Raw genomic sequence first — 11,293 nt, forward strand, 5'->3', positions numbered from 1 at the left:
TAACTAGGTGCCCAAAGGATTAGCCAGTGCTTTCTCATTCGATCTTCAGCGCAGTGATGAGGGACTGGTCTACTGTTCCCCTCTCCTGTGTTGGTAGGCGGCACTAACCAGCTCCAATTGTCTCATACAGTGGACTCTTCTCAGTTTTCAAGTAAAACGTCTGCAGAATCTGACACTTGATTATTCTCCCTCTGAAACTCTCTGCTACTCTGGCTTTTGTGACCTGACTTAAACAAGCAAATTCTAGCAGGACACCTCACCCTCACCTCACTGCCACCGAGTTGATTCTGATTCACAGTGATCTGATAGGCAGAGTAGAACTGCCCACTTGGGTCCCCAAAGCTGTACATTTTTACAAACAGGAGCTCTGGTGGCCTAGTTGGGTTACCAATTGGCCTATTAGCTGCGATTTCTTTAGCTCGAAACCACCAGCAGCTTGAAGGGAAATAAATACAGCTTTCTACTCCTGTAAAGATAGACAGTCTTGGAAACCCACAGGGCAAGCTCTACTCTGGCCTATAAAGTTGCCTTGAGTCAAAATCTACTTGAGAGCAGTGAGCTTTTTGGTTTGAAATCATTATGGGATCAGCTAGGCTCATCTTTCTCCTGCTGAGTTGTTAGTGGTTTGGAGCCAATGACCTGGTCAGCAGATCAAGATGAAGCTCAGGGATGGCTACAGAGAGTTGACTGAAAGCACTGCTTGCAAAGTGTGGTCAGGTTTAAGGGCAACTAGGGCGGGCTGGTGAAGATCTAAGGCAGTGGTTCCCAACCTTCCTAATACCTCGATTTTTTAATACAGTTCTCATGTGATGGTGCCCCCCCCACCACTATAACATTATTGTCGTTGCTACTTCATCACTGTCATTTTGCTACTGTTATGAATCGGGCAGCGCCTGTGAAAGGGTCGCTTGACCCCCAAGAGGTCATGACTCACAGGCTGAGAACCCCTGATCTAAGGGCTAGCAATAAGGTATGGCCTTTCCTGTCTGTAGGCACCAGGGGAGTTAAATAGCTGAAAGACAGAGGCCTGGAAGGGGCTGTCTACCAGGAGCCAGGTGCGGTCTGGGAGGAAACGGATGGCCAGTAAGCCCTGCCTCACCTGGCTAGCAAAGATCTCTTCGTCTTTCAAAATTCTCTTTCAGGGTCACCTCCTCCACGAGTCTTCCTTCTTTCATTCCCCCAAGGACATTCCTCCCAAGGGCCTCCAGTGTACGGCTTGTGTCTTGTAGCAGGAACAAGGCTTCACAAGGAAAACACGGATCCTGACTGAGATCTACTAGACACTATTCTGTTGGCCCGTTTCCAAGACTGGGGTAAATCCATGCAGAGTGTGTGAAGTAAAAAGTCATGCCAGAGCTGACAATTACTTCAGAAGGTCAGAAAGTGCTATTTGTGTCTGCATCATATGTGTGTGTGTATGTGGGTATATGTGTGTGTACAAGTGTGTGTATGTGTATATGTGTGTGTCACACACGTGCGCACACACATACACACACACAGAGCTATTTTTGTTTGTTTTAGCTCAGACTTCCAGAGAAAGCTCCTGGCAAGGCAACACACCATCAGCAGCATATGTGTTGAGGTTCCCACTGCCCAAAAGTCTATTCTGACTCACAGTGACTCTGTATAGAATTTTGGGGGCTGTCCATCTTTATGAGAGCAGATAGCCTCATCTTTCTCCCTCAGAGTGGCTGGTGGGTTTAAACCACTAACCTTGTGGTTAGCAGTCCCACACCTACAAGTGCTCCTTGGGTTGAGGTTAAACAGCTAATATTTTTCAGCAAGCCTCTGTCGGGTAAAACAAAAAATTAAACCACTCTTTAAAAAGCCTGTCTTGTTGTTAGCTGCCATTAAAACGACTCCCAATCATGGTGGCGTTGTGTGCAACAAACGGAACATTGTTCAATCCCGTATCTCTCCCAGTAGCAAACTGTTGTATCGATCCATCTCATCAAGGGTCCCCATTGGCCCCTCTTTCACAAGCTTGATGTCGCGCGTGATGAATGTCCGAAGCAAGCAAGCCGGACAGCATTCTGCTGTGGTCCATATGCTTATTTTTTAAAATCATTTTATTGGGGGCTCGTACAATTCTTTTTTGTTGTTGCTGTTGTTTTTAGTTCAAGGTCTGTTTGTTGGCCTTTAGGAGTGTTTTCCAGTCCAGTCTATTGGGGCACCACGCCCTGGCCCCAAAGTAAACCTTCAGCACATTCCCTGGGGACCTCGCCGCTCTGTTCCCTTGTTGTTCTGTTGCACCCCCTTAGTGTTTTGCTCCGGTGTGGCGGGATCAGATCGGACACAATTCCCACACTGTGTCTCCGGTGTTGTCCCCTGTAGGAATATGGGTCAGTGAGGGACGTCATGTCTCATAGTGGAGCCAGCCATGTGGTCCTCTCTGTGGACTGGCTGCTCTAATTGGGAACATCGCCCTCGAGGCCTGGTGGGCCAGGATGTGCTTTACTCTCTCCTCCTTCCCCTTCATCTGCTCCTGTGTGCTCTGATCAGATATGTCCCTCTCCCGGAGCTGCAGATTCAATGTCGTCCTTTGAAATAAATTCTTCTGGTGGGGGTGGGAGGAAGGGCAGGTGTCCACGTAGTAGTTGGGATTGGGGCCGGCCCCTCAGACCTCTCCACTGGTTCCCTACTCCACGCCAGCATGTTGCATTCACATCTTGGAGCACTGGTTTGAAGTCTGGTCCCTCTTTCCCTCAGTGGATTCATGTTGTACTTGTCCTTTTGTGCTTGGCTTACTTCGCTTAGCATGATTTCCTCCAGTTTTTCCCATGCAGTGATGTGCTTCACACGTTCGTCACTGCGTTTTAGCGATGTGTGGTACTCCACTGTATGTATGTACCACAGCTTTTTTGTTTTTTCTTTGTTTATTTAATAAATCATTTTATTGGGGCTCATACAACTCATCACAATCCATACATACATCAATTGAGTAAAGCACCCTTATACACTCGTTGCCCTCGTCATTCTCAAAATTTGCCTTCTACTTGGGTTCCTGGAATCAGCTCATTTTCCTTTTTATTCCCTCCCGCTCCCTCCCCGCTCCCCCTCCCCCATGAACTCTTAATAGTTTATAAATTATTATTTTATCTTATCTTACACTGCCCGGCGTCTCCCCTCACCCACCTTCCCATTGCCCATCCCCCAGAGAGGAGGTTACATGTAGATCCCCGAGATTGGTTCTCCCTTTCTACACCCCCTTCCCTCCTGGTGTCGCCACTCTCCCCGCTGGTGTTGAGGGGTTCTTCCATCCTAGATTCCCTCTGTTTCAAGATCCCTACTGCACTGCTGTGCATCCTCTGGTCTAATCAGGTCCGCAAGGTAGAATTGGGATCATGATAATTGTGGGGGGGGGGACGAGGAAGCATTCAAGAACTAGAGGAAGGTTTTGAGTTTCATTGTTGCTACACTGAACCCTGAGTGACTCATCTCCTCCCCACTACCCCTCTGGAAGATATATGTCCAGCTGTCTACAGATGGGCATTGGGTCCCCATCACACACTCCCCTCATTCACGGTGATGTGAATTTTTTTCCCCCTGCCTTTGTTGTTTGAAACCTGGTCCCCTGGGCCCTTCATGATCACACATGTTGGTGTGCTGCTTCCATGTGGGCTTTGTTGCTTCTGGGCTAGATGGCCACTTGTTTACCTTCAAGCCTTTAAGACCCCAAATGATATAGCTCTCAATAGCCGGGCACGATTAGCCTTCTTCACCACACTTGCTTATGCACACATTCGTCTTCAGCGTTTATGTGAGGAAGGTGATCACACAATGAAGGTTTTGGTTCCTTGGTGTCTGTTACCTGGTCTGTTCAACACCTTGTATTCACTTAGGCTGTGTGCTTCTTCTCTGTGGGCTTTGTTGCTTCCGAGCTAGATGGCTGCTTGTTTTCCTTCAAGCCTTTAAGACCCCAGACGCTGTATCTTTTTGATAGCCGGCCACCATCAGCTTTCTTCACCACGTTTGCTTATACACACGTCTATCTTCAGAGATCATGTGGGGAAGGTGGGTATCATAGAATGACCATTTAGCTGGGCAAGGTGGTATTGTATTGAGGGAGTGTGCGCGAGGAGGCCCAATGTCCACCTGCTACCCTACTACTGAACCTATAAATATATGCACATAGGTCTATTTCCCCCATAATCATAAATATATTTACATATGTACACCACAGCTTTTTAATCCACTTGTCAGTTGATGGAAATTTGGGTTGTTTCCTACTCCTTGCAATTGTGAACTGTGCCACAATGAACATTGGAGCACAGATGTCTGGCCTTGGTTTGTTTCTTGCCTCTTCTGGGTATTTGCCCAGTAGGGGGCTTGCTGGGTCATATGATGACTCTATTTCTATCTGTTTTAGATATCGCCAGATTGATTTCCATAGTGGTCGTACATACTTACAAGTCCACCAGCAGTGGATGAGAGTTCCTGTCTCCCTACAGCTCCTCCAACACTTGTTGATTTCTGATTTTTTGAATTGTGCTATCTTTGAGGGTGTTAGATGGTTGTACAATTCTTACCACAACCCATACATCCATCCACTGTGTCAAGCACATATGTACATTTGTTGCCATCATCATTCTCAAAACATTTGCCTTCTACTTGAGCCCTTAATATCGGCTCCTCATTTTTCCCTTCCCTCCCCACTCTCCCCTCCCTCATGAACCCTTCATAATTCATAAATTATTATTTTGTCATATGTTACAGTGTCCAACACCTCCCCCTGCCCTCTTCTCTGCTGTCCATCCCCCAGGGAGGAGGCTATATGTAGATTCTTGTAATCGGTTTTCCCTTTCTGGTCCATACGCGTGTAATGGTTCGTTTGCAGGAGCTTGCCAGACCTTTCTTCCTAGCCTATCTTAGTCTGGATCCTCCACTGAAACTTGTCCACCGGATGGTATTTGAAGTACTGGTGGCATAGCTTCCAGCACCAGAGCCACACGCAAGCCACCATGGGATGACAAAGGACAGAGGACGTAAACTGGCATTGCTTCATGCGGGTGAGATTTGAAGCTTACTGACTGGAGATTCTCAGACATTCGACTTTGGGAATCTGACCCCCTCAAATTTCCTCAAAATTTGCGTGCCTTAATGCCCGTAGATTTTCCTTATGTCAGCGTGTCCCTCTGCTTACGTCATTGGTTTCCCATCTGTCTCCAGTTGCATTAGTACCTGAATGATCTGTACAACCTCCCCCATCCCTCATGAAAATACGCCTTTCTGCGTTTCTTCGGAAGAGTAGCTCAAGCACCTTTTCATCAGCCTCAGAGTCCACAGCAGCAGGTTTGAGTCAGTACCAGTCACGGCCACGGAGTCAGGTCTGACTCAGTGACCCAGGTTTCTGAGACCGCACATCTTTACGGGGGATGAAGCTCTTTCTCCCCCTAAGGAACTCTGGGGCCACAGCGAGAAGCCATCAAATAAGTCTTGGACTTGACCATCCAAAGAACAGGCCAGACCCACCGCCATCCAGTGGATTCCGACTCAGAATGACTGGAGAATGGCTTCTAAGGGTTTTTGAGACTCTCGAGTTTGACAGGAGCAGAAAGCCTCAGTGTTCTCCTTGGGCAACTGGTCGGTTCAAGCTGTTGACCTTGAAGTTAGTCATCCAGTGCATCATCTATGGCACTTCCCAGAATCACAAACCAAAATATAAACCACTGTCATCTCCTTCCCTCTGAAGACCAATAGGTGCCTTAAGGGAATTGCCTGTCTAATGCTCTGACACATGGCCCAGCAGGTGGTATGAATTAATACAGATACTTTTTTCTTGTTTTAAAAAATATAGAGTAAAAATATAAACAATGAAACAATTTCCTAACTCAACATATTTTTACACACACAGTTCAGTGCCATGTAAGCAGATTGCAGCCACCTCCACCTGCATAACCATCACCGCACTGTCTCCAACTTATCCAACCACCATTGACAGACCTTCAATGCCCTGCAAGGACGCCTGCCCTTCCGGCCCTCCCTCCCGTCCCTGATAACCGCTTCACATGTTTGCCAGGCTCACCTAGGTAGGATCAGACCGTATTCATCCTTTTGTGACTGCCATATTTCACACAGCATCGAACACATGATCCTCTCAAGTTTCATTTCAGATTTACTTTAAGGCCTACCTATTTAAATTATGGTTCCGCCCCCAAATTTTAATGCGAGCTCTCTACTTTTATAACTTGTAAAGTCATAAAATGATTTAAAACTCAAATACGGTAACTACTTTTTGTTTGTCCTTCACTACAAAAAAAATCTGAAACAAACAAAAAATGCCAATAGTAACACAGACAATAACATTACTGAGTGAATAATAAAATCCAGAAAACAAACTCACAGGCATTGAGTCGAATTAGGCGCACAGCCACCCTATAGGCTAGAGAAGAACTCTGCCCTGTGCGTTTCTGAGACGGGAACTCCCCACGGGAGCAGAAAGCCTCATCTTTCTCGTGCACAGTGGCTGCTGGTTTCCAAACACATAACCCATCACAGCAGTATGCAACATGACAGTCTTTGGCACCAGCCATCTCTGGACACATCCTGCTACCCATTGCTACTCAAATTCCTTTGTTTTGACTTAGTTGGATTAAAATATAAACAAAGCCCTATTCCCTGTTGTGTTCTGGTTGTAAGCCTATTAAAAGTGGTATTTTTACTTCTACCAAGCTACTGTTCATATGCCAAAAATTAGAATGTACTTTCGCAACACTGGTAGAAATAAAAACAGCTTCTAGGAGAGCAAAGAAAAAAGATCAGTTGTTTTAAGTTACATTTGCGGTAATTAACAGGTACCATTTATGCATGTTATAATTTTTTTAAGCTACTTCTCAAACTTATTTATTACTGGAGGTCAGAGATAACCCTCAAGTCGGCTCCTCTGAGCTTCTCTTTTTGTTAAGTCATTTTATTGGGGGCTTTACAACTCTTATCACAACCTATACGTACATCCATTGTGTCAAGCACATTTGTATGTTTGTTGCCATCATCATTCTCCAAACATTTTCTTTCCAGTTGAGCCCTTGGTGTCAGCTCCTCATTTTTCCCTCCCTTCCCTACTCCCTCCTTCACGAACCCTTGATAATTTATAAAGTATTATGTTTTCATGTCTTACACTGTCTGGTGTCTCCCTTCACTCATTTTTCTGTTGCATAAGCCAATGTGGTGAAGAAAGCTGATGGTGTCCGGTTATCAAAAGATGCAGCATCTGGAGTCTTAAAGGCTTGACTATAAACAAGCAGCCGTCTAGCTGAGAAGCAACAAAGCCCACATGGAAGACGCACACTAGCCTATGTGATTACGAGGTGTCAATAGGATCAGGTATCAGGCATCAAAGAACAAAAATTCATATAATTGTGAATGAGGGGGAGTGCGGAGTAGGGACCCAAAGCCCATCTGTAGGCAACTGGACATCCCCTTACAGAAGGGTTGCAGGGAGGAGATGAGCCAATCAAGGTGCAGTATAGCAATGATGAAACATACAACTTTCCTTTAGTTCCTAAATGCTTCCTCCCACTCCCCCCCACCCCCACACTCATGATCCCAATTCTATCTTACAAATCCAGCTAGACCAGAGGGTGGACACAGGTACAGATAGCTGGAAACCTCAGCACTAATGATGAGAGTACTGATACCAGGAGAGTAAGGGGAAGATGGGGAAGAAAGGAGGAGCCGATCACAAGAATCTACATATGACCCCCTCCCTGGGGGACAGACAAACGAAAAGTGGGTGAAGGAAGATGTCAACAGTGTAAGAAATGACAAAATAATAAGAATTTATAAATTATCAAGGGTTTGTGGGGGGTGGGTAGGGAGGAATTGGGTAAAAACGAGGAGCTGATACCAAGGACTCAAGTAGAAGGAAAATGTATTGAGAATGATGATGGCAACAAATGTACAAATGTGCTTGACACGATGTATGTATGTAAGAATTGTGACGAGTTATACGAGCTCCCAATAAAATGCTTTTTTTAAAAGAAGGGTTGTTCGACCCCCAAAGGGGTCATAACCCATAGGTTGAGAACCGCTGCCCTAAAGTCTATTTAATTTTTAACTTAAAAACATCCTTTTATTGGGAGCTCTTACAGATATCATAACTTTCCATAGTTTTGCCCCCTCAAGCAGTATTGTACAATTGCCACCACAATCAGTTTCAAAACATCTTGTTTCTTCTTGAACTCCTTGATATCAGCTCCTTTTATCCCTTCCCACCCCCACCCTAGCCCCCAGGAACCCTTATTTTAATTTTTGCCATATCTTACACCTGCAATCTATCCATTCACATACAATTCTGTTGTTCAGTCCCATCGAGTGGGATTATGCAGTCATCAATGCTATCAGCTCCCTGTTTCCCCTGCCCCCGCCCCTCTTCTGGTACCCTCTGGGAACTGTTACTCTTGTTACCGTTTCTGAAGGGTTATCTATCTTGGCTTTCATGTATTGAATGATCTTAAATATACAAATGAACCTACATAAACCTAATATGATTAATGAGGTAGAACAAATGAAAACCATAATAGTAAAGGGGGGAAATATTAAAGAACTAGAGGAAAGCTATGTGCTTCATCAGTGCTATACTGCACCCTAGATTTATCATCCGGTCTATGTGGCCCTTCTGAGAGGGACTGTCCTGTTACCTCACAGATGGATATGGGGTCTCCACTATATCCATGTCCCTTCACACTGACTGGTTGTTTTTGAACTTCTGATACTTTTTCCCATTGACACCTCATGATCACACAGGCTGGTGTACTTCTTCCATTTGGGCTTTGCTGCTTCCCTGCTAGATGTCCGCTTGTTCAACTGCAAGGTTTTAGGACCCCAGACACTAGATCTTTTAATAGCCAGGCACCATCAGTTTTCTTCACCACACTTGCTTATACACCCATTATGTCTTCATGTCATAAAGGTGAGTGTCATAAATTTCACCTTATTAGAATGAACCATTCTTGTACTGAGGTAAGATTTAAGGAGAGGCTCAAGTCCATCTGCTTCCTTGATACATTTGCATATATATACATACATATTTTATATTTACCATATATACATATATATGCACATACATATTTTTCTTCTTTCCTCTTCTTCTTTACACCCCTCCTGCCCCACTATCATGTGAACCAATCATTCACCTAAAGTCTATTTTAAATCAATTCATACACTCACGGCCACTGAATCGATTGCAACTCAGCAAACTACAAAGGGTTTCCTAGGTTATAACTCTTTCTAGGAGCACATAGCCCTATGTTCCTCCCATAGATCAAACATCTGGTGGGTTTGAACTGCTGATTTAAGATGAGGTTCTATTTAATTACTAAAGGATGCCCGCCTTCAACACTGGACTCTCAGAGAAGTATCTACATGGGAGCAAACTGACAACAGCAACTTGAATGGTTAGATAGGAAACTTAGGGGACAGTGAGTTTCTATTAATGGAGAGAGATGATCTAGAACAGGAAGCTAAGAATAACTGCACAATTTGAGGCATGTAACTGTCACTAAATTGCACATGTAGAAATCATTGAATTGGTGTTATATTCTGTTGTGCATAATTTCAACAATAACGATAGTAAAATTAATACTTTTTTAAAACCCCAGTCTAGACTATGCCTTGCTTTTCCACTGGCTCTTTGCAGGACATTGACTTGAAAGAAAGAAGGTAAATTGTCCTGCAGAGTGACTTACATTCTAGGTTTGGGGGATGGCTTCTTCCTGGTACCATTTCACTTCACATATTCCTTGGAAGTCTTGCTTTACCTGCGCTCAGGAGCCATGTTTCTCCATTGTTTGCCTGTGAATATTCCACTCACCCATCAAGACTAGCCACGCCCTACGTGTGAAGGAAGTCTCTCATGATTACTCCAGGAACCCTCTTCCTTATGCCTCCTCTCTGCTCCCAAAGCACGTGCCGTGTAATCTGGCCTTTAGTCCACCCTGCTTTGGCCTGAGTCACTGCTCCGGCACAGCTCCACGTCTTGGTCAAGGTCCAATCTCTCTGGTGAGCCTGTGCCTTCCCTAAACATGTCATTTCATAAGAAGACTTCAGGCTTGCTTTATTCATCTGACGATTCCCCCAAATTTCCTCCAACACCAATACGGGTTTCCGTCAAGTGGACTGTGACCCTGGGCATCCCTGTATGTGTCAAGAGTAGAACTGTGCTCCATAGAAGAGTCGATGGCTGATGTTTTGGAAGTAGATCTCCAGGCCTTTCTTGTGAGGTGCTTAGGGGTAAACTCAAACCTGCATTGTTTTAGTTAGCAGCCTCATGCATGAACCACATGACCCAGGGTCTCCACTCAAATTAGGTCCCAAAGTTGTGTTGGAAATGCAAAAGTGGGCTCATACTTTTATAAGATTAATGAGCTATTGCACCAACACAGCTCAGGCCTTGAAAACTCAACCTCTTGGTATGAGTCAGGGTTCCACCATTGACCCTACAAATGGAGGGGAGCTCAGGATAACAGGTGTACACCTCATCCCGCTGCTACTGCTTGGAGCCCCAGACTGGCAGAACAACTCCCTGCTCCTTCACTGGCTGAGAGCACTCTACATGGAGGGACCAGAGAAACTTGCCGGGGCTTTACCCAGACCTCAGGGAGCGGCACAGTCCTCTACTCCTTAGAGAAATAAGAACCTGCTTCCACGTCCTTCCTTAAAACTGGTTAATGCACCCCCAAGTAATGTAGGACTCCTGACATGAGCTAGTGGCTAGGCTAGGGTCTGAGGCCAAAATTCCATTATTGAAGCAAAAGTGATCAGGGCTGCAGCCTGTTGTTTTTTATAATCCTGAGAAAACTAGTTGGTAAACAATTTTAGAGAGTAGTAGTTCTCAGCGGCTAACTTCCAAGTTCTGCTTGCTGCTTTGAAATCTAAAGCCCAAGACAATACTCAGACCAAATGCTTACTGAAAATGAACTTTAGAATTACGCATGTCCTCCCAGAACTCGTACAAGAAGGGTCTCATGATTGTTTCTGAGGCCAGATGAGCCCCACATTTAATAATTACTTGGCAACTGTTTAAATAAATAACCACTTTAGAAAGTATGTAGTCTCCCAATCCAATGTATCATCACTGAATTTTATAACTGCTGAATTTCTGCTGAATTCCCTTGTGTTACCTTATAAACTCTCTGAACTGTGTCCTCCTTGGATTAGTTCTGAATTCTCTAGACCTTGTGAGTCCCAGCTTGCAAACTGCTTTGCCCTTCCACCAATGGGCTTCACTTTGAATTTCAATGAGACTGCCCTTACGTTCTATCTTAGAACTAGGAAGTTGGTCCTCCGTAAGACC

Source organism: Tenrec ecaudatus, chromosome 3 (assembly GCF_050624435.1).
Source record: "Tenrec ecaudatus isolate mTenEca1 chromosome 3, mTenEca1.hap1, whole genome shotgun sequence".
Classification (NCBI taxonomy): Eukaryota; Metazoa; Chordata; class Mammalia; order Afrosoricida; family Tenrecidae; genus Tenrec; species Tenrec ecaudatus.